The sequence below is a fragment of the Rhipicephalus microplus genome, chromosome 3, assembly GCF_043290135.1.
Source record: "Rhipicephalus microplus isolate Deutch F79 chromosome 3, USDA_Rmic, whole genome shotgun sequence".
In the NCBI taxonomy this organism is placed as follows: Eukaryota; Metazoa; Arthropoda; class Arachnida; order Ixodida; family Ixodidae; genus Rhipicephalus; species Rhipicephalus microplus.
This window is the reverse complement of record NC_134702.1, coordinates 95,228,108-95,248,829: the sequence shown is the minus strand read 5'-3', so window position 1 is coordinate 95,248,829 and position 20,722 is coordinate 95,228,108. Positions and strand designations below refer to the sequence as shown.

Below are 20,722 nucleotides of genomic sequence, written 5' to 3'. Positions count from 1 at the left end.
AAATTCCTACAAAATGATTTACCTTTCCGCCAAAGTAGAGGAACGGGGATAGGTACAGTGGCACGAAATAGCCGAGAAGGTCCCACGATCTTGTATCTGCGTAAAGCAAACACGAAGTTATCGTCAGGTTTCCCGACAGATGTCGCAGTGATTCAGAATAACGTGAAGTCGTTTTAGGGCTGAAAGTTGGCCGAGTTATATCATCTAACAAACTTCAGAGCATTCGCGCTGCAACTTGCGACCTTCAGGTCGGCAGGTTAGACTTTCCGAGTTGGTGCATTCCCGATATTAGAATATGCGGATCTGCTCTGCAGCCCACACCAAAAGTACTTGATCCAGAAATCAGAGCGCAAAACTTGGCTTCGAGGCTTATATATACACTACATAATCACGTTTTTTCACTGTGTCCTTTCTTCGCGATAGGGCAAATTGAGAAAAAAACTAGCTCATCGCAGAACTGCATCAAGCTTGAAATTTTTATATCAGGTGTACCATGGTCACTACAAGATACCACGTGCCCCGCCACTGTATACTCTAGTGGCTAATGTACTCGGCTGCTGACCCGCAGGTCTTAGGATCGGATCCCGGCTGTGGCGGCTGCATTTCCGATTGAGGCGGGAATGCTGTAGGCCTGTGTGCTCAGATTGGTGTGCACGTTAAAGAACCCCTGGTGGTCGAAATTTTCGAAGCCCTCCACTACGGCGTCTCATAATCATATGGTGGTTTTGGTACGTTAAACCCCGCAAATCAATCAATCAATCAATCAATCAAATAATCAATCTATCAATCAAAATATTGAAAACTACATAACTGAGCCCCCCATGCAGTTTTGTCGTACAAACCATAACAAAACAATCAAGCAGCCGTTTAGTAATCTTGATATACATCAGTATTTCCTTTTTCCCCATGCTATATTGCCATGGAATAAATTACCCGAAGAAGAAGTAAACACTAACGCAGCTAAATAATTTGTTGTGTCTTTAAATAGCCTTTCCTTTGATATTTAACGTTGTGTATGCTTAACAGCTCTGTTGCAGTTGATTCTGGCGTTCACTTTTTATGTATAGCGTCCACCTCATGTTTGAAATATTCTATGTGCATATTTTTAAAATTTGTGTTTGTTACTGTTTGTTATTGCGAAGCATATTTATTTGTTCAATTTATTTTGCTTGTTACTTCTGGTTTACTACTTAAGTTGTCGATAGTTCTAAGCTTTATTGTCGGTATTTCTTTTTTTATTGATATTCGCAATCCTGCCTGTTTGGGCCCGAGTAGGGCCTGCATTATTATTAAATAAAAATAATATTATTATTAGCGCTGAGCTTCTAATTGTTATCTAACAAGAAATTGTTGGAACTTCATCGCTCTGTGTGCTCTCCTCGGCCTTCTCCTTTCCGTTGCGCTGATTTGCCCTCTCGACCGTGTACCGACACGCCCAATCCTTCAGTTCCTTTACTAAATTTTCAATGTTATAACCGCTTGCTCTAATGACTCGAGCGAAAAGAGAAATCATTACTTACGATGAAATTGGTGCCTCGGCGTTAGCTTTCGACGCAACTTCTCACTTTCGACGTCCTTCGGTGAGGCCTTGCTGGAGTCCGACATGACGCCCGGGATGCTGATGACCTCTGATGGATGGCGCTTACCCACAAAGGGGGATGGGCCAAGAACCGGGCGGCAGGATACCTAAATGAAACTAAACTGAAAATGAAGCCAATCTGAAAAAGTAGCTTAAAATAATACTACCAAAAAACAAAAATGTGTGCTGAGCAAGCGGTCAAACCATATTTTGCTTTTGAAAGACATAACTACAAACTATAAACTAAGGATCTGAAAAGGTAGTTGTTCACTAGCATGGTAATCTTTTAGTTGCGTTGATGTAATCAAACACAGCGGAGCATACATCCCTGTGGCAGTAATCAAATGAAGTTCGGCCAATTGATAATATTACTGGTAAATTTACTTGTATTCCTAGCTTTTGTAATGGGGCTACTAAAAATCTTTTTCTCTGATAAGAATAACGATGACAGAATAAAAAGAAATGTTCAATTGTTTCAATTTCGTTGCACCGAATGCATAGCGGTGACGCCTTGAGCTGAGCTTTATTAAGGTAATAATTTAGTTGTGGAACTGCACAGCGCAATCTGGTATAAGTGACCTCTGACTGGCGAGATACACACCACTGTTTATTCCAGCAATAGCTGAAATGCTCGAAATCTTTGAATTTATCCAAATTACCTTTTCCCCATTGCAGGCAAGCATTTCGGAACCTTAGCGCGGTTACGTAAGCCGTATCTGGCAAAACTGGGATAGTGGGCCCACCCAGGGATACTGCTGCTAAAGAGTCCGCAATTTCGTTCAAATATAATCCGCGGTGGCCTGGTACCCATAGCAAATGCACTTTTTTTTACGTTTTTCGGTACTAAATGCCGAAACGTATTCATCAGCTCTGAATTTACTGCCGCAGAAAGTGCATTACAAACTGATAACGAATCTGTAATGATAACTGCTAATGATTCGCTTGAGGGTAATTTGCGTAGGGCAAGAACAATGGCCAATAATTCTGCCATGAATACCGGGGTATAATCTGGCAGTCGAATAGAAAAGGACCAGTCCAAAGAAGGAAAGAAGATGCCAACCCCAGCCTTTTCTTTTGACACAGATGCATCAGTCGCTATGATATTGCTTATCTCTAGGTGGGCTAGATAATCTGCTAACTGGTCATTTAAATACCTATATGCCAATTGTTTCGCGTTATGAGGAAATATATCATCGAATTGTATGCTAAGCATTGACTTTAGGTTGTGTAATGGACCAATATGTCTAAATTTTACATTCAGATGCTTTAGTAGCGCTTGTGCAAATACTATTTGCGGGGTGTGTTGTCGCGACCAATGGGTTTCGAAAAATAAAGTCGGTTCTTGAATGAAAGCGTAAAATGAGAGTCTTTGGTGTGAACTGTATATCTTTAAGAATGCTTGCACAGTAAGATTTTTAAACCTATTTAGCAGAGAAGGTAGGCGAGCTTCCATATACAACACGTTATTTGCAACAAACTTTGGTAGACCCAGACTCAAACGCAACGCTTCTCTTTCCAGCAGTATTAGGGGTCTCATTTTATAGGCTGCGCTGCCAGAAAATAATACACATCCGAATTCCATGATGGGCCGCACATAAAGTTTATATATCATTATTAGCACATCTCTTCTTAAACCCGCTTTACGGTTTCCAAGCTTCCGTAGTCACCCCATGGCCCGTGTTGCCTTGGAGTACACATCATCAATGTGACTTCTCCAATTTAATGTGTCATTATAAATGATGCCCAAATATTTAACGGAATTCGCCTACGGAATGAGCTCATTACTGTACATTAACAAGATGTTGATAGGCTGAAGAAAAGAGAATGCAAGGAGCACACTTTTCTTTACGTTCAGGGTCATATGAATATTTTTAAGCCATCTTTCTATCATATTGAGATAATTTTGTACACTCTGGTATAATGATTGAAGGTCGGTATTACTTGCAAAGAAAGCAATATCGTCCACCTACACATATAACTGAATATCCTTAGTTGATGGAATGGAGCTTAAGAAAATGTTAAACAAAACTGGCGACAGGACAGCCCCCTGTGGTACGCCACGTGTCTGCTTATATCTATTTGATGAGTACCCATCTTTAAAGCAGTAATATTCTCTCCCTCTTAAAAACTCCGACACCCACGCAGTGATGTAGTTGGGAAAGTGGTGATATTCCATCTGTTTTAATAAAAATGAATGCTAAACCCTATTGTACGCTTTAGCCAATTCTAAAGTAACTAAAGCACAGTATTGGCGCCGACGCCGAGCCAGTTGTGTTCGGCGCTCTAAATCAACATGCGCACACCATATTGAGCAACCGGATCTAAAACCAATTTGACTGGGGTGTAATATTGCGTTATTATTAATATATTTCATTACCCGGGCATTCAAAACTCTTTCAATTAGCTTAACCAGATTTGACGTGATTGATATCGGCCTTACATTGTTCAAGGCGAATCCTTTTTCCTGCTTTTTAAGAAGTGAAATCACTTTAGACAGCTTCCATTCCGCAGGTATCCAAGCTTTTGTCAAAGAAAAATTCACCAGATTAAGTACTTCAGCTGGACAAATCTCGAATATTACTTTTATCATTGAATTTGTTACCCCGTCTGGTCCAGGTGCCGAAGGAGATAAGTGCCTTTTTATCTCTGCCAGCTCATCTAAAGTAACCTCCTCGAAATCCTCGTCTGCCATTGGGTTCACAATGTGCAGTGGTAGAGTTGACATAAATCTATCTTGGAGCCCTTTCACAATATTTTCTAATAAATCAGAGAGCTCACGGGGGGAAAGAACAGAAGAGTCAATATTTTCAGCTGGTGGAAACTTTTTTCGAGATCTTAAAAATCTGAAAAGCGCTTTTTTGTTTTTAGCCCTAGAAAGATACTCATGTCGTTTCATATTATAACCATCTTTTGCTGTACTTACTGTGCGTTTGAGGTCTGCTGCTGCGAATTTATAATCACACCAATTTTTTGAACATTGATTGACCAGCAGTTGTTTCCATGCAGCTTTCCGTTTACTATAGCTCCTCGTGCACTCTTCAGTCCACCAAGGACTAAAAGAACCTCTTGTGGCCGAGTCTAATTTAAACGTTGCGTCTTTTACTGATCTTTTTAACACTGCACACAGACTCATAGCCCTAATGTCACCTTGTATGTCCTTGCGGTGATCAAAAGTAGCCCTCAAGTCTTTTTCTAATTTTCTATAGTTGAGGAATGAGCAGGCCTTTTCGGCGACATGTATTCTTGGAAAGTTCAGTACAAAACTAATAGGCAAGGGGTCACTGTTAGTAGCACAGCCTAAAGTTTGCCACGAACATATATTTAGAGATGAGCTTGAAAATGTCAAGTCAATTACAGATTTAGAGAGACCTCGGACAAAAGTAGCAGATTGCGAATTTAAACAAGATAAATTCTTGTCAATAGCCCATTCCCACAATTGTTTTCCGCTTAAATCTGTTTTAAAACCCCAGGCCATATGATGTGAATTGAAGTCTCCAGTGATTAATATATCCTTTCTGCAGGCAGAGAACATATCGTCTAGACTTCGTGTGTCTTGCTCCCCGGCTGGGAAATACGCATTAACAAACGACAAGGGAGAATCGTCTGGTAATATTATGTCTACTATCAAAATTTCAGAATCTGGAGTCACACGACGATAAGAGATCGTAGCTTTGTGACTAAACTTAGTTGCTATCAAGACAGCAAGCCTACCACCTCTGCTAGGTCGGTCCAATCGAAATAGCCGATAATTTTTTAGGTGAAACTTCTGGCTGGTTGAAAGCCAGGATTCTTGCAGTGATATAATATCCGTTGAAAGTTGTGAAGAAAGGTATGATAGGTCTGTGGCTGCGGAAAATATAGATCTGCAATTCCACTGTAATATGGTTAGTGAACCTATTTTAACGACAGAACCGTAGCAGAAACTGCTTGGTCCAAAATGTCCTTTCGCAAAAAGTCTTTCTTAGACATGTTCTCAAAGAATTCTTTTTTGGACAGATACTTTTTAGACTTCGAATTATGCGAAGAGTTTTTTGATTGGGGAGATCGGGTTCGCTTCAGAGCCTTATGAGAGTCCATATCCATATCTGCACATGCTTCCGAATCATCCGTAAGATCACCGTCTTCCGTTGTTTTGGAAGTCCCTGCCTCAGGAGAAACCGCTCGCTGACTTCTTGTCGCACTTTCTATTTCTGTACGCTGCGATACCAATGATGTCTGAGGAGCCCAATCGTTCGTAGATGCTACACCGAGAATTTGAGATAGTTGATTGGAAACCAAATGTGCCAAGCTTTCAAAAAGGGTGTTTGCGAGGCGTTCCGGTGCCTTTTCCATAGCCTTCTCTACGGCCTCTGCGATAGATGTTGCGAGAGATGCATCCATGGCGGTGGGTTTACGTGCTGCAACACTGGCATATCCTTTGGATCTCTCCTGCATTTCTGCAACGGCTTCTCTCCGAGAGCACTTCTTGCGTTCCAAAATATCCAATATGGCAAGCTCCCTTTCTTTTGCTGCACAGTCTGCGGAGTCTGCAGGGTGCGCCCCATTACATAAGCAGCACCTCTCTTTCTCAGAGCTGCACTCGCGGCTGTCATGATTTTCGCCACACAGACGGCATCTAAGAACTGATCGGCACCCTCTGACGCTATGTCCATATCGCCAATATTTCAAACACTGCAGGGGTTTGGGGGAAAGTGGCTCTACCTTATAGATCAGTGGCCATGCCTTAATTTCGGAAGGTCGGACTGTTCCTAAAAGGTCACTATCACCGATTCCGTTGGTGATTTTATGTTGTCAATTGTACGGGTGCACCTGTAAACTGAAATTACACCTGCCACAGAAAACAAATCGAGCACATCTGCAGATGTCAGGCTTGTGTCTACACCGCGGACTAATCCTTTCGAGCATGCGAGGTGTGCCGGAATAAATGGGCTTACCGGATGCGCTGTGAATTCGGAACATTGCAGGAGCTCACGAATGCATTCCTGATCTGCGGAACAGCACAGGATGCCTCCGCGACCAAACTGTCGGACGTCAGTAATCTCCTGGGGATGCGAAGTGGCATTTTGATGCTCCACTTGAATCGCCTTTGCGTTCTTCATCGGAATACTGCCTCCATCTGTAGGTACCAGCGCCACAGGGACACTTCTCGCTCCACTACGTAACAAATAGTCTATCGGCAGATCCTTGGCGGGAGTGGAAGCTAACCAAGGGGAGTGCCCTTGGCCGGGGGAAGAAAATGACATCAAAATGAAATCACTCGCTTCAGCTGAGAAAGACCAATACAGTTACCGGAAAATGAAGAACTCTCAAAGAACAATAAGGATACTGCCGCCCGATCCTGAGCCCGGGCAGCTTCTTCACAGTCGAATTCACTTCTTCTTCTATACCAGGCCACGAAACAAGCTGCTCACGTGCAGATTTTTTTCCTCTTCACGGAAGAGTGCAAGAAAGCACGTGAGGTTTGGTGGTTACTGGTTGGCCTTTCACTCACTACTCCAGTGTTATTGGTTATGGTGGAAGCTGTAGTAGTGAAGGAGCGACGAAAATCACCCACATTTTCTCGCAAGCCTAATGTTTTGCTTCTTTCCCATGGCATAGTCACAGTACGGAAGTGCATCCACTTTTTTAGGTATTTAACTCTTTAATATGATGACACCGCAACCACACTATATTGCTTTGTTTCATGACCTGGCGTAGGGGTTGAAAACCTGCGGCACTGCACGCTGTCTGGACTCCCCCTCCCCCTTTTACTCTCGACACTGAAGACGCACGTGGGCAGTTTTATCTGAAAAGAGGTGAGTTAGGAACAGAGAATTATCACTTCCAGTTGACATTCCAACTGGTGTTTTTCTATTGCAACCTAAGTACACTCGTGTTGAAAATAAGCAATTTTTGTTGCAGTTTTGTACATTTGTCAATTGGCCAAATTTTTTGTCATTGCCTGTGAAGCCACCCACCCTTTGTCGGTTGGCCGCCAAATTGGCTTCATGCAATTTGGCCTTTCGCCACAAAGGTTCCCAACCCTAGCCTAGGGGAAAGTATTTCAAAACCCAGGAAGGGTGTTGGCCACACTGTCGATTGCAACGTCAAATGAATGAAAAGTATGAAACACAGAAAGAGAGTGACCATTTATTAGAAAAAGGTATCAGCTAAGGCAATCATCTAGGCTGTGCAAAAGTTTAAAAAAATGGCAGCATATCCACCGAGTGAATGATGGAGAGTGGGGCGAAGCATCCGTCCGTTCATTCGTTCTTGCTTCCGTTCGTCCATGCGTGCGTCTGTGTGGCCACCCGTGCATTCATCCACCCGTCCGAGCGTGCGCCTTTTCATGCGTCCACACGTCCACCTGTGCATCCGTCTCTGCGTTCATTCATGCATCTCCTCCTGCATCCGGCCATGCGTCCATCCGTCCGTGCAGCCATTCGTTCGTCCGTCTATGCACCTGTCTGTGTGTCCGTTCGTCCACCTATTCAACACTCCAAGTACTACCATCTCGCATCTTTTCATCATATATTCCTCATATAGAAGCACCGTCATCCAGCGAACATTCCAAGGACTGAACGAGAGGAGGCACGCGCATGCTTTCTTACGGCTTGCGCTTCGTGTCTACTTCCCACCTTTAACCACCTCGAGTTCATGGTATATACTACTTCACTGTATTCATGGCACTGTGGCCCAACGCTAGCTGAACCTTTCAAAAGCCAAGCAGGTTACACCCAGCGAGTATAACCTAGCAACCATTCCTTGTCAGATAGTGCTCAATGTACATGCCAATGGCTGCTAAGGGATAATGAGAGGCAGGAGAATTCGGCTTTTAGTTAACGCGCACGCTGCAATTTTTTTATTGTTCAACAACGCACAGAAGAATTCTCCCACCGGTACCTCCTTTGAGGTCAAAATCTAAAACTGGTTACACACTACGACTACGACTACTACTACTACTACTACGAGGGACGAACGGGTACCGCTTTAAGGAGCTTCGCCCCTAAAAAGAAAGACAAGGAATAAGTGTGATCTAAATAAAGGGTGACAATGTCAATATTTAGACTGTTGCGGTTGTTGATTCATCAGCATGATCATCATAAAAGGCGGATAAGCAAATGCGTACAAAGTAAGAGGAAAAACTCACTATGTAGATGCAAAAATCATCACAAGTATGTTTGATGTATCTCCTATGAAGTCTGAAAAAAGCAATATCCTAAATTTCTTAGGCGTTAATTATTTCACATGGAATGACTTGTAAATTAAAGCTTTCCTTTCCTATTGCAGCCGATTATTGAAAGATTACTCTACAAAATTTATTTTAAAAGTTTATCCATGATAAACTCCTAATAGCAAAAAAATGTCATCATGAAGGTGACAAGGACACTTCATCCTCGTTCGACGACTATCACAGGGATGTCAGCTTCATCGTCTAAAAATATTCACTTGACTCATACCGGTTATCATTCTATATTGAGAAGTTACTGTTGTCAATTATTCCATAATTTTCATTAGCCATAATTATATGATTTCTCATAAGTTATACAATTGATATATCCATTTTCTAAAATTTGACAATTTCTTGGTCACTTCCACTGCATGAGTGTAAGCCGGTGACGTAGTACATCAGTATCATCATCATTAACGACCACTAAAGCAAAACTAATAAACAGAAGAAATAAATAAAGGTTATTTATACAGTCATAATCAGTTTACCACATTGCACGTATTATGAAAAAAAAGGGGGTTCTTGAAGTAACGGTACAAATGTAGAAAAAGAAAAGTTTAGATGCGCTTACGAGGGCTGGGTTGAATGTGCACAAAGCGCAAAGATGTTTTAAGAGTCGCAACATTTATTGGAACCCCCAAGAAAAAGGTATATACGGCGGTATCTTGCTGGTACTTACCTACAAAGCAGATACCTGGAGGCTTACCAAATTAAGGGTAACGGACTGAATTTCCAAATAAGGCAAACACACGAAGAGAAGACTGAAAGTTAGGTAGACCCATGAGATTCCAACGCCAACTAAGGCGTCGGGAAATGAGATCAGACTTTAGGTCAGACTTGTCAATGGGATAACGTGACAGGAGAAAACACAGGACTGGGTTGATTTGCGGAACATGAGAGATGCATTTGCCCTGCAGTGAGCAGAGTCAGGCTGATAATGATGATGATGATGATGATAGATTGTAGTCACAGTGTACCTTATGCATTCGCCTAAGCAAATTGAAGAAAATATCCACCTGTTTTTCTTTTTCTTTTGACTCCATTGCATTAATTAAATTCCATTGTACCGACAGCTTTCCTTATTTAACGAGGTTTTGAACGCCCCTCCAGGATTGGAGCAACTCTCAAAGCATGACGTGGTTATGCAGCATTGCCTCTTATATCTGCCAATGTTGTACTAATCAACTGTGTCGCGGGATGACAGCTTCTCGCAGTATCCCAATGTGTTACGGTACACCACGATGACGCAGTAGCAGCCTCTCTATGACGTCAAAATGACATTACAAATTGCGCTGACCTGTAACGCAAACGTGACGTCATAAAGGTATGACTTTTTGCATCAGCCGTTGTAGACGCCCACGTTACGCTGAGGAATCGACTATCCCGATGGAAGCCACTCGTAATACTTGTCACAATTTCAGGAGCTTGCTCGGCGAGCTTCTTATACTCGCACCTTGTCCGGCAGTACTGACCGGCGTGTACACCAGTGTTGCCAATGTACTCCAGTCTCTGCTCACGGCATTCCTTGCGGCGATGGCGCACCGCCAACAAAGGCATCGAGGAAATGAGGTCAGACTTTAGGTCACACTGGTCAGTCACGACCCTCCCGAGTGCAGTGCGTGTGAGTCCTTTCCATGCCCCCCTCCCTTTTTTTATGCGAAGCATCCCTTGCTGGGGCCGGTGGGAGATTTCTCGTGTGCGTTCTTGAACAATAAAAAAATCACAGCACATCCATGGAGTGAATGATGATGAGCGGGGAGAAGCGTTCATCCGTCCGTTCGTGCGTTCATGCTTCTGTCCGTCCGCCCATGCGTTCACCTGTCCTTGCGTCTGTGCTTTTGTCTGTTAATTCGTTCTTGCTTCCATCCATCCGTCCATCCATGCGTTCGTCAGTTAATCCGTGCTTCTGTGCGTGCGCTCGTTCATGCGTCCGTTCATGCGCCCGTGCCTCTATCCCTGTGTCCATCTGTTCGTGCGTCCAAATGGACACATAGACGGATGGACGGACTCACTGACGAACGCATGGGCGAACGGAAGCATGGACGGACAGAAGCACGGGTGAACGAAAGGACGGACGGAAGCACGGACGCACGCACGCACAGACGGTTGGACACGCGGATGGACGGGCGGAAGCATGCATGGAAAGACAGATGGATGAACGCCCGGAGGAACGGACAGAAGCACGAACCTACAGACGGATGGAAGCGTTAGCGGATAGATGGTAGCACGGACGGATGGACCGTTGGACACGGATGGACGGTTGAACCCTTCGCCCCACTCATCACCATTCACTCTATAGATATGCTGTGAAAACCACTAACGCCATCCTGCTATGGAATATTAATCCCAAGGACATATACACACAACGCCACTTAAGTATGAGCGACGAAGACAAGGTGGCACAGTGGTGTGCTCGAAAAGCGGTTGCAGCTCGTGCTCGCCGTCAAGATCCGCAGGTGAGGGCCCTTGGAGCTGAAGTTGCACGGAAGCGCCGGCAAGAAAATTCTGAGCGGAGAGCCCGCAAAGCAGCGGTGAAACACGCACAAAGTGTTTTTCATGTATTTACATTACGATTAACCGGGTAAGACTTACGGAGGATTCGCGGTTTACCAATGTACCTCCGCAGCTTTGTCCACTCATCATTCACTCCGTAGGTATGGTGCGATTTTTCCGCAGTAAGACGCTGTGTGCTGATTGAAAAACATAACGTTGCGTGAATGTTTTGAATTGATTCATTGCGAGCCACAAAACCACTATCTTGAAGCGGCGCGAAGCCACTTTGTGAAGTGGTTAGCTCTAAATCCTTTTCACTCGCCCCGCGTAGCCTTCGTGGGTCCAATCGCTTGCTGGCGCTCCACGGCATCCGATTAAGGCCGAGTTCCATACAATAATAGAGGACAGAAAGGAGCAACTGTAAGCGGTCCTTCCCACACCTCATGTACAGGTCAATTTTGAATGAGCACAAGGAATACAACATTGTGTCAATACCGATCACCCAAACTGACTCAAAGGTGTGTACGGATGAGTCTGAATACCGAGGTCCTGATCACCGTTCCCTTGTGTGATGAAATTTGAAACTGACTGAGAGCTTAGGCAATGCGGCCAGAACGATGGCTTGAGAGTCACTTTTGTGGAAAAAAAATGCGCTCATCTCAAAAAAATTAAAATTTTGGTGGCGAGATACGTATTTCAACCACTTTCGTGATTTTTGAACTTTAGGCGCACCGAAGTAAAAAAAACTGTGCGCTTTTTTGTCAAAAACAACAAATAGTATATTATCTTCCGAGTTACTTTTTTTACGCATTAAAATGCTTTATAGGAAAAAAAGCATGGCAGAGCGCACAAAATGTCTGCATTCCGAATAAATATTGCTCCAAACAACTTAGTGAAACTTGGTACGTAATAACTTGATGCTTGCGCTTTTTTAAGCAACTCTCACGGTGTCATGGAGTTTTCGTTTTACACCACAATAATGGCGAAACTTTATCGAAGGTTTATCGAAAATGCCTAAGCTCTCAATATGATACTTTTCTCAAAAAGACTCAGTTTACTTTTTAAAATCTCGTTGGCTCATCTACCCTTCTGTATAAAAACATAACATTATTTTTGTTGCTATCTAGTTTTTGGGCATCACATCTAGTTTCTAGTTTTTGGGCGACCAATTCAGCTTTGCGGTCGTGCCGTTCAAAATGCTTGTACGCAATATAATCAAAAAACAGCCACCACAACAAATGCGTATTTAGTTTCCATAGTACAGCATACTTACCTAGGTAAGAACTCGCTATAGAATCTCACCGTGTCACAAGAAAATGTGGAAAATTGGAATGCGACAAGAGAAAGCTAGTGAAAATTTTTATTTTTCATTTATTGTTTCTCAAGGCCGTTAGGAACCTCATGGACAGCTCCGAATCGCTGCCAGTAAAGGTTTTAGACGTCAGTGATCATACTGAAAGTGCCAAATACACGGTGCCGGCGCGCGAGGGTAGTTCATCAACATGATGGGCTAGGATCCGAGACCGCTAGTAGCTCCTTCCTAACCTATGTACGCTCCTTCGTACGACACAGAAGTACTGCTGGAAAAACAATTCAAGACGCGCTTTCCTTTGCACGCGATAGATGAAGGCCGCAAGACTGTAGAACGACTCTGCTTTTCATTATGGTGGTGTTGGGGCTGTTTTTCGGGAGACAACCGGCTGTGACAACAAAACTGGAACATTTGCTTGAACTTCAGGAGTCTCCCAAGAAAACAGGAGAATCGGCAGGCGTGCATGTCCCCAACAATTGTCCGCGTTGACGCTGTGATGCCTGGCGCCTTCGCCGATAACTTCCGCTTCCTATTTCGGTCGTTGTCCGTCTTTCTTCCGACGTTCGATTGCGAGGAGATGGCTTGCATCAACATGGCAAGCACGTGTGAACACAGATGGCGCTGCCGCGAGCTCTGCAATGCGCTTCGAAGCGTTGACAAAAAGGAAAGAACGTCACAGCAGCGTCATCTGTAATACAAACAGGAATACACAAAAAGGGCACATTTAAGGCCTTTAGGATTTACGTGCACACGACTCTTGGCTTCCCGCAACTGTGTGTCATTGCGTAGTGTAGTGTACGAAAGTGGCGGCAACACCTGTTCGTTCTTGTCCGCTAGCATACGTTCGTGTGAAACGGCATGAGGCTAAAATCAGTTCGGAAGCACCATACTCCTTTAGAAGGCAGGCTTATGGACCTTGTTCGCAACTGCAGAACAATTTTTCTTACTCAAAACTTCGCACAAGCCGTGATCGTATTTTTCCTGTTTTAAGCTACGTATATATATAGACAAACGCCTCACCACTAATGCATAAATTTATTGTGTCATGCATGTCATATAGAGAATATGTTCGGGGCATACAAAAAAAGAATGTTTTCTCTTGCGATGTATTCCGGAAATCCTATCACGTCATAGTGCAGTAGGTCTCGCCTAACTTTATTCAACAGGAATCCGTAAATAAAGAAAACTCCAACATGGTATAAACATGAAAATGAATAACATGTCCCTACCGCATTCGCTTTGAAGTATTTCTCGTCAAGAAGCAAATACATGCTCTGATCGATGGTGTAGATCTAAAATGAGAGAAACTGTTCCCATTCAAAAACCCCATTAAGTATTTGTCAGCGCAACCTGCTAAACAATAACAAGGCTGCCCGAGCCGCACAGGCAAGAGTGGTGGTGCCTTGCAACTGCTACTAGACGAGCAGCATGGTATTGGCCGCTATCACCAAATTCATGCACAAGATTACCTTGAGCAGCAGTCCCAGCAAGTACTGCGAAGTGAAGACGTAAGGCGGTGATCTGAGATGAATTGATTTGAGGAAGATAAATCTCTAATTGCGGCGCTATCGTAACGATTGCAGGGACTTGTAATCAGAAAACCACTATTGAAGGAAGCATTTAAATGTAGAAGTGCTTTTGCACTGTCTCTCAAAGCAGTAATCATGGTAATAAGCCTACATTGAGGGTGGTAGTGGCCACTTACAGATGTCCTATAACAAACACGTGAAAGAAGTTTGCTTAGCGTGAGGCCCATGAGGTTTGACTAAGTGTGGTGAGTTTTCTGAACATGAGACCCACGACTTCTGACTAAGTTTGCTAAGTTTGCTGAACATGAATCCGATAATAATGTCTCACTCAATTGGAGCATTCACTTGACTGTTTCAATGTACTTTCTTAGCTCACGTGTGGCTGCTGATAGTACGCGATTGCTAGAAATGAGACAAAACCTTATCAACCGTGGATGCGTGGAACCATAGTGCTGTCAACAAAGTCCTCCTACTCGATTCCTATTTTTAAAGTAACTTTGCCTGCGAGCTGGAAGCAATCAGTCGTGATGCGGGATCTGTCGATATTAAAGGACGAAGGACGAGCAGTCGTTCCGAAAAACAAAAGCGTTGAGAGTACAGCGCCTACAGCACAGCGAGCTATGCTAACATGCTCACATCTACATAAATAAAATAATTACGCCAGCTACCCTTAAAGGAAATCGCATGTAGATGCGAAGCTGCGTCAGCTAACGCGTATGCTGCGCGGCGCCAGTAACGCTGGCGCTCCTCACGGCGTTGCGCAGGAGAGAAGTCTGGGGAGGCGAAAGGCAAGCAGCGATGGGCCGGTATTTCCTTCTCGAACATGCCAATTGCTGCTAATAGGCAATGAGAGACAGAAGCTTCTGATTGGACACAAAGGCCCACTGTCATCTTTTAGTTAACGTGCATGCTGCGAGTTTTTATTGTTGAACAAAGCACACGAGACGTCTCCCACCGGCACTACTTTGGAGGTCAAGATCCAGTGCCTGTATGTACGAGTGGCTAGTGAATGGTTGTGCAGAGCGAACAGTATAAAACTCGCTAACAGACTTTGCCTGCGTCAGCACTGCGATGCGAGAGAGGGTGGAGCGTAGGAGCATCGGAAGGAACGCGCAACCACAATAGAGCATAACCGCCGCGGAAAGGTTACGCCGAGAAGAGAGAGGGGACGAAGCGTAGGCTAGCAGACGCTGCTTGCGTCGGCGTTGCGAGGAGAGAATGGGAGGGAGTGTAAAAAGCTAAAAGAGGGGGGACGCGCGTGTGCAGTCAGGGTGGTCCCGCCGCTCGCCGGATTCAACTCGACCATAAGATACTTCCCATCTAATATGCTACTAATCGCGAAGCACTGTTGGCAGAAAATTAGGAACACGTATGTTTTTCAACAAGTCATGTCACTCAGCCATTTGTGCAATGATACACATCTATGTGAACTACCCAGCGCTAGGAGCATGACTTGATAAGACAACTTTGACCAACGACTATAGAAGTTGCACCCCTCTGTGATGGAAAATACAAGCATACTTTCTGCTTGATAGGAAAGAACATTTGCACTGTTAGGTTAATATACTGTTAGAGAGTGCCATTTAGACGAAACAGATTTGCCCTTTTCAGGACATGTTTTAGAGATACACGAGTCTGTATTTTTGGAATACCCATTATCAAGATCTCCTTTTGCCAGCCAAGAATTTCCCTGCCAGAAGAACACGTAGAAATCAGATTGTATGCGGTGCTGCGCCCTCTTGATCATCCGTCTTAGCTACTATGTAATGGCGTACAAGAAACACAATTTAAACCAATCAAGTATGATGAATCCTTCGATTTCCATTTCAGCATTTCGATAAGCAGTACCATCATATAACCAGATTTTATTTATACGCGAAAAACAACAACTGTACGTTCCATTTGCTTTTTCTCTTAAAGAAACTCTATCTATTCCTATCATGTGTTCTTCCTATGAATATTTGTTCATGTACTTTCAGCAAAATAACCGAGAGCAACTTACGCTATAGCGGCGCAAGGCTGGACACACAGCAGAGCTGATTCACACCTAAACCTTGTCCTCATCTTTCGAGGTTTTGCTTAGCTTCTGCTAAGTTTTCCGAGGTTATACTAGGTTTTGGTGATTATTGCGTGGTTAGGCTAGGTGTTGTAGGGGATTGCTAATATTTTTCTAAATATTTCAAGGTCATGCTCAATTTCCTCAGTTTTGCGAGGTTACGGAAAGTTATGATAAGTATTGCACGGTTGTACTAAGGATGGCCAATTTATGAATTACTCTCTGCAAATCATCGCTGCCTCAAATGTAGATAGAGGGTTTATCTCAAGCGCAAGCTAGAGATCACATCTACTCACCGGTCCTGCGCTTCGAATTGAGGCGTACAGATGTAGCAACATGAGCGGCGTGCTCGTGTAGGGCACCAGCATGACGCAGCGAGACTGCATCACCACGGGCAAAGCGAAGTATAACGGGGGCAGCTTAAATCGTTCCGACTGTGTTGAGTTGAGTAAAAGACACGAGAGAGCTTTATTATTTCATCCGCCACCCTCCACCCCCTTCTGCGCACGTCCATGCGTACCAGTATCCGTCTGTCCTTCCCCACCTACCCCGCTCCTATCCCGACTCCAGAACAGTCTTAATATACACGGTGTAGGTTTTAATTTCAACAATTCGGGCTTCACGTCCCAACACCACTATATGATTATAAGAGATGCCATGGTGAAGTTCTCCGGAAATTTTCATCACCAGGGGTTAATTAACGTATATCTAATTCTAGGCACACTGGCTTCAAGCCATTTTGCCTCCATTGAGAAAGGATGCAAGTTTCCCAAGAGAAAATTTTACAGGCGACACCCCTCCCCCCCCCGAACCCTCCTTTTTTCTTAGTAAAACTTTTTCGCACAGATCGACAGCAGCGCTGTATATCTTGCTGTTACATTATACATTATAGCCAGCGAAACGGGGGTGGTAATATGTGACTCCTACTGTCCTCCTACTCAGTGTCTCAGTGACTCCTACTCAGGACACGTTATAGAACACCAGATGGTATAAATATCTGGAGCCCTCCACTAAGGCGTTTCTCTTAATCATATATCGGGTTTTCGGACGTTAAAAACCAGGTATTACTCTTTTAGGCAACAGAGTGATACTCCTTCAGATGGCGGGCGTTGCCACTTGTGTTATTTTGATATACTCATATTTCACCCACGAAGACTGTTCGTGGCGCGCAGCTTACCAAGCCGCAAACATCAGCAGCTTTGTGATTGTTTATCATTCTGTTGCGATAGCACAGGAAATGAGCAATCAAGTTTATATGAATCTAACACGGTGATCAACGATAAGGTGTGATTGTTTGAGGACGCATGTAGAAATGCCAATGCGTGTACTGCGGAAGAGATTATCGATTCCCAACAATCTGTCCGCTGCTATCAGTGCACCGCGCGTATTGATTTTGAACACTTCGATTGCTGCATTTGTCAACGTCATGACCACGTGACAATACCATGCATACAAAAACTAAAGGTTCACCTATCCTACCCAGTATATAGCCTAAAGAGTGATGACAGATTATCTGATGAAACTTTCATTCATTCATTCACTGTTTATTCAGAAAAAACAATGATTGCCTAGATTGAAGGGACTAAAGGCAGATTACCTCTGCCTGACTAAGGTCCCTCCACCCATACATTTGCTCAGGTGAAGTGGAACAAAGGATACAAATTTCATTCTGCTTTTGAATGAGGGGACACAAAATTCAAATTCAGCAAGTATAACAGATGTCGACACATACGTTTTAAAATAACACATTACAGTCATCACCAATTTGCAGGACGTTATGCAACTTGTCAGGACGTTATCTCTAAACTTCAAGTTTCGTGCTGCTGGTACACCATTTTTCGCGTCTGATCAAATTTCGTTTCGTGTGATTGGCTTTTAGTTTCCGACTTAAATGTAGCGACGGCAACAAGAGGCTGTGTGAATCTAGCCAAACGTCGTTGACGTCACAAAAATAAGCCGATGTGATTGGTTGGCCAGTCTATGGTGATTCTGTCTAGTAGGGGTAGTGATAGACAAAGCTTTTATTTATTCTTAGTTTGTAACCTACATTTTTCTCTGCCATGAAGTTTCTTATAAGTAAACTAACGGGTACTCTGTCGTTACAATCCATGAGAATAGGCAATGCATGGCGTTTCAGCCAGTATTGGAATGATGGGTGTAGTAAACGTATTTGTCTAAGGTTCATCCTTCTTGCTCTGTTTGGACTAGTATGACCTGCATTTACTTTGTTGTGAGCAAACATTTACATTATGTGTTGAGAGAAACGTTTCATTGAGTGCGTCTGTGCGCGCGCGTGAATGCATCATGTGATCCGTATTTTGCTTACTATCACCGCTCACCTAGTTCCCCTAATTGAGAGACTCCGTTTGAACTATTCCCTAAATTTAGGAAGCGTTCTGCGTTTAGGCATCACTCCACCTGGGATTTGAAGGTTAAAGGCAGTTATAGAAAAAAAAAAGAATGAGTGACACCGGAGTTCAGGAATAACAGACTGCGTACGCAACATTCAGTAGCTCCACTTCACCTCTTAACCTTTCCAGGCTCACCAATTCAAATCTAGCTCCCACGTTTAATGCACATATGCACCCCATAAAGTGGACGGGGGGAAAGCCAACATGGTAGCTATTTTGGTAGAACATCGGATGTGTTATTCAAAGGCCACAGGTTTGGTCCCTGCAGTGGCAAGCTATCTTTCGTCCACTTTGCTTTCTTCACATTAACATAACGGTTACGAACCCCCCTTACATACTCTCCTTGGCATGATTGTCTGTTATATCTCGTTAATATTGGGTCTAACACAAAAAATGAGGCATTAATGGTTTACTTTTTTTCTTCAATTCAAATCTGGTTACTAACCCCCTTGCAAACTCTCCTTGGCATGATTGTCTAATATATCTCGTTAATATTGGGTCTAACACAAAAAATGAGGCATTAAAGGTTTACTTCTTCAACTCAAATCTGGTCACGAAATTCACACCGATCCATCCTCTAATCCGAAATGGACGCCAAAACAAAACAATATACAAAGCCGCAAGTGTGCTTGAAGCAGCCAGCATGATGACCAGGCGAATGAGTGTGGTATACTCATCATTCCCATGACGGCGGTACGTTCGCATCGCCAGAGCTCCCTCTAGGTAACATAGGAACATCTATAGTGTCTGCCGCTTACTAGATGTATCAGCTTGTGGACGAGACGGGGTCTGGCTGCGACACTGTCCACTTCGCAGACCACACACTGTCCACTTCGCAGACCGCACAGGCCCCTACCTTAAACAAGGTAATCGGAGGTTTACAACAAGCCCGCGGTGGGTGCGTGCCGCATTACGTCAAAAGCGTTCCACGCTCTGCTTCTGAAATTGGTTGAGCAGAGCGTTAACGCGTACCTATTTCATTTCCCCGCCGCTTTGTAGCCAAGCAGTCAGTGTCTCGCAAACACGCTCGACAAAATTTCGAGATGTTTTTGATTCATAGCACTGCCTCTCGACACTAACGTTATCGCGGAGCTGAGCGTGTCAATGACGTTCAGCGAAAAGTGCCTCACGTCAAGGTTTACGGCAACGGGTCAAGCAAACACGACCGCACTTTACGCAAAGCACGATATGTGGTATTAGTCCTTTTACAACAAACAAAAAGAATACCTTTGAATGACGGAGAGAACGCATACGTGTCATCTCGATGAACGGCACACTCTCAGTTTTTGGTGCTCCCTGTGGAACGAACCACTCGGACCTTCGATATCGGCGACGGTTGGGCCTGCAGTACTGCCGCATTGCGAGAACTTGTAGGTGTACGCTAGTGCGCGAACTTTTTGTGAACAAAACACATCAAATCACCACGCAGCACGTCACAGAGGCCGAAAAACTGTGTCGTCTTCATGCAGTTGCCAAAAGAAACACTAGCACGCAGCGTCAGGCTTAGCAAGCAGCTCTCTCGAACGGTGTGAGCGTGCATGCGCTCTCGGCAGGACACGAGAGTCGCAAGTTAGTGACGTCAGAAGCCAGGCTCGGTATAGCAGACTTGAATAATTTATCTAGGTGGTGTTACACCTACTGAAAGACGAGGAGGTGCCTTCACGGGGAAAATCTACTTCACGCCACCTATTTATTAAAAGCCGGTGTACAACGTGAGCGCTAGGTGTTCGGCATATCAAGGCTTCGCGCTTTTAGGCTGCATGCTGCTATCTCTTCCTGAGCAGTCAGAAACACACAAAATCAAGTCAAACCCGTTTGGCACGCATGACAGTCACGCAAAACAAGGAAGAACGGATGGGCTGCTGCATAGAAAAAAAGTGCAGGAGACTATTCACATCTTTTTATTTCGTGTATGGAAACCAAACGAAAGCGTTTACGGTCTCAAACTTTTTTAACTATATCTTCTCACCGCCCACCACATGCCTTATATATAAGAGCATCTTACAACGGCTCTAATCTGCGAGAGCAGCAGAGCAAGCACAAGCGCACTAAGTTCCACACTAAGGCGTTGCAAGGCTCTTAGGCACAGCGTTTTAAGGCGCTGATACGGCTTGCGGTTGATGACGGCACGA

The 20,722-nt window shown here is 44.1% G+C and overlaps 1 long non-coding RNA gene across 1 annotated transcript; it reads right to left on the bottom strand.

Moving 5' to 3' along the window:
• Positions 1–22: 22 nt before the first annotated feature.
• LOC142803266 (uncharacterized) lies at positions 23–20,076 on the bottom strand. The gene is made up of 3 exons (XR_012894033.1): positions 19,818–20,076; positions 1,521–1,701; positions 23–96 (listed from the first exon to the last, which is right to left on the bottom strand). It is a non-coding gene; the product is annotated as an uncharacterized LOC142803266 (long non-coding RNA).
• Positions 20,077–20,722: the final 646 nt, after the last annotated feature.